Consider the following 7837-nt stretch of genomic DNA (forward strand, 5'->3'; position numbering starts at 1 on the left):
TGGGGGGTATGCAGGAGGCAGCTGATCAGTGAATTCTCTTTTTTCACTGATGTTTCTATCTCTCTCCCTCTCCCTTCCTCTCTAAAATCAATACAAAAAAATAAGCTTATGCAACAATCAAATTTTAGAACATTTTCCTACCCCCAAAGGAAACTCTATACCCATTAGCAATCACTGTCTATTCTTCCCAGTCACCAGCCCCTGGCAATCACTAATCTTTCTGTCTCTATGGATTTGCCCATCCTGGGCATTTCATATAAATGGAATAGTACAATGTGTGGCATTTTGACGATATGCCTGTCTGACTTCTTTCACTTATGTTTTCAAGGTTCATCCACTTTGTAGCATGCATCAGTTCTCCATTTCTTTTTATGGCTAAATATATTGCATTGTATGCATGCAGCACATTTTGACTATCCATTCATCAATTAATGAACATTTGGGTTATTTCCATGTTTGACTGTTAAGAATAATGCTGATATGAAGATAGAGGTTTAATACAGTCAGTAATTTGTTCATTGTCATGCAGTAGATGGAAAGATCTTAAATGAAAAGACTTAAGATGACTCAGAGTATGAACTTGCGACAACTATTTTATGTTGCTACTTGGCAACAAACTCTGACTTCATGAAATCTCACATCTTTATGCAACCTCTTGGTCTAGAAGTTGGCTTCTTATTGCTGAGACCCAGAGTGGTTATAACCATGTACGTGGCCTTCTCTTTGCAGAATTTTGCCCAAACAACATACATTACTGACTGGAAAAGTAACATGTTACAGATTTCCATGTTTTAGCTCAAAGAAGGGAGTTGAGGGGAGATCCCTCTAGCTTTCCCTGTTTACTGGCTCAATCCTAAACCATCTACTACTTCTCAATATCCAAAATGATATTTTGTGGCTGCTTCTGAAGTTTCACAAAGTTTAATACCTTGTGTCAGTCTTTCTCTCTTGTGTTGCAGAAGGGACTGAAAATAAAATCAAGAAAATAAGCCCCCCCCCCAAAAAAACTAACCCCCCACAAAAATGATAAAGCCAGAGGAAAATGGTTTGAGGGCTGCTGTTGTTTTACTGCTTGTGTCAAATCTCTCCTTTTACACTATCCAACTGTGCAAAGGCCCGCAGCTCTTACAAGTACGAGGCAGCGTGGAGAACAGCAAAGCAGCAAGGAGACCATCCAGTTTCACTCCTTGGAAGCTATTGCCTGGAGTCCCACCCAATGTAAACAAGAGTCTCACAAAGCAGAGGGGAAGCCCTGTACTTGTCCCCTCTTTACAGCTCCAGTTAACCAATATTTAACCATTCAGCGAGGAAACATACACGCTTCATCCCAGTAACAGCTTCTTTTACACAGTGATTTGTTAGGGAGAGCGTAAAAAGGGGAGCACGTTTGAATTGAGCCGAGTTACTTGAAACAAAGCACACCATGCCAGCTGGCTGGTAGGAAGGCCGACTTCCCCTGGGCACGATTCAAGCAGGGGCAGCAAGCAAAGGTGAAGTCTAGAGTTCGTATTTCCATTAAAAACAGGGATTATGATTTCGATCCTGCTGTTCAATGTCCTCTCCCTCTTTCTTTCCAATTGAAAAATCCCCAGTCTGTCCAAAATAAAATTTAAAAAGAACTTTCCTGACTCCCTGCAGCAGGGCCACATAGCTCAGCCGTACGTTAAAGCTCCGTTCAGCAAAGGGCGCTAGGAACCCTTTGCTCTCATTCCAGGGGGTTATGTGATCGGGGCAAACCGCTTAACTTCCCAGCGTCTGAATTCTAACTTGTGAAATGAGCAAAAGAGCCTTACCCACAGGGGTTTAAGGAAACTAATTAAGGTTTATAAAGATCTCCTTGGATGAAAGACAATGTGATTGTTATCATAAATGACTACATATTTTCATGGCATCCTCCCAACCCCACCCCACAGGACCCAGTATACTTCATGCTCATGAATCTGTTTAAATGGCACAGTTCCCCATGAGGGAGAAAGAGGAAGAGCTCAACACTCACATTCTACAAGGGGAAACTGAGGACCTCCGAGGTTAAACTGAATGCCCACATTCTTGTTGCCAGACTCCCAGGGGGATGCATTTCTCACAAGTTCGTATTGTATTTTAGGTAAGAGCATGGAGAAAACTTGATTATATGATTCAGATTTGTCTCCCAAGAGAGCTGTGTGGATATTTTCACTATTCAGCAATTTATGGAAGAGGAAAAGAGTGTGCTGACGTACTTGCTCCATGATGTCGTAACATAATAGATGAAGTGGAGAAAACAAACACTGAAAAAAGAATAAATAAAGAAGGAAAAGAACAATTCCACAAAACAGTTTGATGACTGGTACATTTCTATCCCACTCAGACACCAACACACACACACACACACACACACACACACACACACGGCCTTTGGGGAATGACAAAGGCTGTATATTCATATATAATGAAAATAAATTACTGTTCAAATGGCAGTTTAACTTATCTTAATGAAGTATTACCAGTATATTAAAATATTCCTATAAATTACTCAGCTGGCTTTTATAATACTGACCTGTCCAACTTTAAATATGTAGGAAGTTATATTCTGCTTCTATTTGGACCTGATACAACAGGCTAGAAAGATTACATTGCTCACTTTGAGGAAATATAATGACTCTTCTGGGCAGTTTGGGTGCTACTTAGTACATTGGATGAGGTGATTTTCTAAATGGTATCCTAGAATTAATGCACCTTTGAAAGAGAATCATTTACTCTTTTTGGACTTTACAATGGGATGCAATGGCTAAATGTAATGAAAGCCCCACTCATGTGATTTTTTTTATGCTTGCTCAGTCCCAGTAGTGGAAGATAACCCGAGTAAGTCTTCCCCTGCGGGGGCTCCAAGGTCCTGATGGCTCTGGTCTGTGTCATTTACGTTTGAATTAAAGATTCTACTAATTCTAGTTCTTTCCTGAACATGCCATGGAATTCTAGAGTGAATGGAGCTGTAGCTTTTGGGGGAGATTTATTTGAGTCCCCTTTACCTTTTCTTCTACCTTACTCTGTGGGATCTGGTAGTTACAATATCTTCAAGCTGTAATATGTAGTGCATCTCTAAGTTAGAATGAAGAGAGATTGACTGAGAAGGTACGTTGTCATTTTGTGAGCCAGGGGCTAGTGTGTTGTGTGTGTGTGTGTGGGAGGGGGGGGATGTTGACACAAGGAAGAAATGGGGTGAAGGACTAGACTATGGTCTAGCTTGGTATATGTTCCATGGGTCCTGGAAAAGAATGTGTATTCTGTTGTTAGATGAAGTGTTCTACTAATATTGATTAGATCCTGTTTTTGATGTTGTATTTGATTTCCTAGTTGATTGATGTTGTATTTGATTGTATCCTTGCTGTTGATTTTTTAAAACATTAAGTTTGACATTTCTTTAGTTTGTTGTATGGTCTATGATTTTTTACTTAAGCCCAGATATTTTGGGTAATATAGTATAAGACTCTGGATTTTAGTGAAAGCTTCTGATACTGCTCTGGCAGGGGAAGAGGGAGATGCTGCTGGGTAGGGGTAAGAGCCCAGCTGCTTCACTCAACCTCTCTTGACACCAACATGGAAGGGAGAAGGGAGACTTGACTCTTTGACTTGACTCCTCATCACTGCTTGGTGGGCGTGGTAGTTCCAGATCCCTGTTAGGCCTCTACTGCTCTCTCTCTCTGGCTGGGAGGAGGAGGACTGAATTGGTAATGCTATTCAAAGGGCCTCCACTGACACCATGGGGCTTGGCCACTGAGCAGTGGTAAAGGTCCTGACTCTGTTCTAGGCCCAATCTGATACCACCCCACTGGGGAAGGAGAGGGATACCTAATTACTGCCAGCTGCTGGCAGAAGTCCAGGCTCCACTGACCATGAGAGAGGAGGAGGACCCCCTTTCCTCCCTGGCAGGAGTGTTGGGGTATTGGCTTCCTGACATTCTCTTGAGGGCAGTCTAGATGTCTAGCTTACTAGGCATTCGCTGGCATGAGTGACTGGAGGGCCACAATTCTTTCTGTGGTGTTTGACTCACACAGAGCAGTTACTTCTAAAACTTTTGTCTTGCTAACTTGTCTCTTTCCTGGCCCTTTGGCCAGAGAAAGCAGGCTTTTCTTGGGGATATTTTTGGTCTGTGCCCTTTAGTGTTTCTTTGCTGGCTCCTTAGTGTCCAGCCTGGGATATATGTGGCAAAAACCAAACTCAAGGAGCTTACTACTTAGTTATTCTTCAGATCATGGATCTTCCCGCTTCTCTCCACCTTTCAGAGTCTTCTTATGTTTGTTTTATAATGTATAGGGGTTTTATTTATTTTTATTTTTTTGAAGGACCTGGGTATAAATTTCTTTTTTTTTAAATTTGTTTTATTGCTTAAAGTATTACAAAGAGTATTACATATGTCTCCTTCTCCCCCCGCCCCCTTGACCTTCCCTCGGTCTCCCCTACCCCCAGTCAGTGTCTTGTGTCCATTGGTTATGCTTATATGCATGCATACAAGTCCTTCGGTTGATCTCCCCCCCCCCCCCCCCCACAACCCTCCCCAGCCTTCCCGCTGTAGTTTGACAGTCTGTTCGATGCTGCTCTGCCTCTGTATCTATTTTTGTTCATCAGTTTATAATGGTCTTTATTATCCATAAATGAGTGAGATCATGTGGTATTTTTCTTTCATCGACTGGCTTATTTCACTTAGCATAATGCTCTCCAGTTCCATCCATGCTGTTGCAAATGGTAAGAATTCCTTCTTTTTTACAGCAGCATAGCATTCCATTGTGTAGATGTACCACAGTTTTCTAATCCACTCATCTGCTGATGGGCACTTAGGCTGTTTCCAAATCTTAGCTATGGTAAATTGTGCTGCTATGAACATAGGGATGCATATATCCTTTCTGATTGGTGTTTCTGGTTTATTGGGATATATTCCTAGAAGTGGGATCACTGGGTCAAATGGGAGTTCCATTTTTTACTTTTTGAGGAAACTCATACTGTCTTCCATAGTGGCTGCACCAGTCTGCATTCCCACCAGCAGTGCACGAGTGTTCCTTTTTCTTCGCATCCTCTTCAGCACTTGTCGTTTGTTGATTTGTTGATGATAGCCATTCTGACAGGTGTGAGATGGTACCTCATTGTTGTTTTGATTTGCATCTCTAGGATGATTAGTGACTTTGAGCATGTTTTCATATGTCTCTTGGCTTTCTGAATGTCCTCTTTTGAAAAGTGTCATTTAGGTCCTTTGCCCACTTTTTGATTGGATTGTTTATCTTCCTTTTTTTAAGTTGTATGAGTTCCCTATAAATGTTGGAGATTAAACCCTTATCGGTGATAACATTGGCAAATATGTTCTCCCATGCAGTGGGCTTTCTTATTGTTTTGTTGATGGTTTCTTTTGCTGTGTAGAAGCTTTTTATTTTGATGTAGTCCCATTTGTTTATTTTCTCTTTAGTTTCCAATGCCCTAGGAGCTGTATCAGTGAAGAAATTGCTTCAGCATATGTCTGAGATTTTGTTGCCTTTGGATTCCTCTAGTATTTTTATAATGTATAGGGGTTTTAGTTGTACTTACTGAGAGGAATAGGAAATGTATATCTACCTCATCCTTCTGTGGATCACAGACTTTATAAATTGTAAGGAACATTATACCTATAGGCAACAATACTGTGTTGTACATTTAAAACTTTGTTAGGAGAGTGGATCTCATGTTAAGTGTTCCTACCACACACACAAAGGTATTTAAGTCTAGTTGCATGTGTTACAGATGGACTTCTCAATGTTAATTGTGTTCTCAAGACTCCCTAGTTAGTTCTTGGTAGAAAACTAGACTAAAAGGGAAGTATCCTACTTCTTAACATGCTGTAATTCATGATGCACCACACTGCATTGTTACTAGCTACTAAAATATTATTTTTGAAGCATGAAGGAGAATTATATCAAGCCAGTTGTACCAGCCCTGCCCCCCCCGAAAACAAACAAACAACAACCCAGCAAATTTTCTTTCAAGGAGCAATAAAACAAGGAAAGGAGAACAAATTAATATCAGTGTAAAAAGTAATGGCTAAAAAAAAGGTTAAGAGTACTCTGGGACAACAGGGTACTCATAAACTAGATCCTGCGCCTCTTAGGTTAAATCAGTGTGCTAAAGACAAACAAACACACATACAATCAAAAAACCTGAGAATTTATTGTAACATAATATTCTCTGTTATAAGCCATGTTTTTCAAATGTAAATTTGTTAATAATAGCATAATAACATTTTTTGGTTCTTGTGTAACTTTTTCTCCCAAAATAATATTTTGAAGTCATCAGATTTTCTCATAATTAGAGAAAAAAACCTAGGTGATACAAATAGCCCTAAAAAAACCCCATTTTAAATCTTGTAAATCTATTTTCTTTGAGTGCAAAAATAAAATAGTTGCCCAACTGGTGGGCTCAGTGGTTGAGCATCTATCCATGAACCAGGAGGTCAGAGTTTGATTCCTGGTCAGGGCACATGCCGGGGTTTCGGTTTTGTTCCCCAGTAGGTGATGTGCAGGAGACAGCCAATCGATATTTCTCTCTTTCCCTCTCCCTCTCTCTCTAAAATCAATTTAAAATAGCATATTGAAAAAGAGGTGTGTGTGTGGGGAGACTATATTGGATTATCCTGGTGATCTCAATGTAATCACAAGAGTTCTTACAAACAAAAGCGGGAGGCAGGAGGATCACAATTAGAGATACTTAAAGATACTATTGGCTTTGAGGATGAAGGAGAGGACCATGAGCCAAGGAATACATACAGCTTCTAGACGCTGGAAACGGCAAGGAAACAGATTCTCTCCTGGAGCCTTTAGGAAGAACGCAGCCCTGCCAACTCCTTGACATTAGTTAGCCCAGTGAAATCCACTTTGCATTTCTGACATACAGAATGTAAGACAGTGATTTTGTGTGGTGTTAAGCTCTAAGTGTGTGAATGCACCACCAAGCCAATCATCCAAATAAAATTAAGGAGAGAAAGAAATATCCCAGAATTCATGGTAAAAGGGACTGGCAGTGAACATTGAATGCCTTTGAATATGGAATTAAGACAAACTAACTCCAGAGGCTATGGTTTCAGAATAGATAATGAATGTGTAGTCTATTAATGGACTTGCTAGATGGATCCTATAGATAGAATTCAGATAAAACGCTGTAAAAATAAACCTCAAAATGAATTGGCTTAAATGAAACAGAAATCTATTGCATTGTCACACAAAAGTCTGGGTAGACAATCCAGGGCTGGTTTGGTGGCAAAAGGTGTTGGAGACCCAGGCTACTGCTACTTTGCTGTTCTGCATTATTAACATGTGGCTTTCATATCCTATTCCCAAGTGGATGTTTCAGCTGCCACCATCATGTCTGCGTTCCAGCCTGTGGCAGGTGGAGAAGAGACAGAGGCAGGGCCATGCTCTTTCTCTGTAAATGCATGGTTTCAAAATTGCATTCATCCCTTCTTCAACATTATGTTGCCCGGAATTTGGTCAGATGGCTACACCTACCTGCAAAAGTGGTAGGTCAATGTAGTCTTTAGCAGGGGTGTCTTTCTTTTTCTTTTCTTTTTTTTTTCTTTTTTAAAAGCAGGGATAGCTTACACTCAGCTAAACCTTGCATTATAATTGAGAAAGGAGAAAACAGATTGGGGAAGAAGAATCAGTATTTGCCACACTTGGTAATTTAAAAATAATGATAAAATCTGAGTTAAGAGTGAGGAGGAAGGGAGAGGGTGAAGTGACCTGCTTCCTCCCTCAAGTTTTTTTATAGCAGATGTCAGTCTACCGGAGGTGACTAAACTTGAAACATTAGTTAAAATTCATCTTGAAGCTTTTCATAATCA

This window comes from Myotis yumanensis, unplaced genomic scaffold (assembly GCF_028538775.1).
Source record: "Myotis yumanensis isolate MYYU_CA2020_CCGP unplaced genomic scaffold, mMyoYum1.0.hap1 SCAF_11, whole genome shotgun sequence".
Classification (NCBI taxonomy): Eukaryota; Metazoa; Chordata; class Mammalia; order Chiroptera; family Vespertilionidae; genus Myotis; species Myotis yumanensis.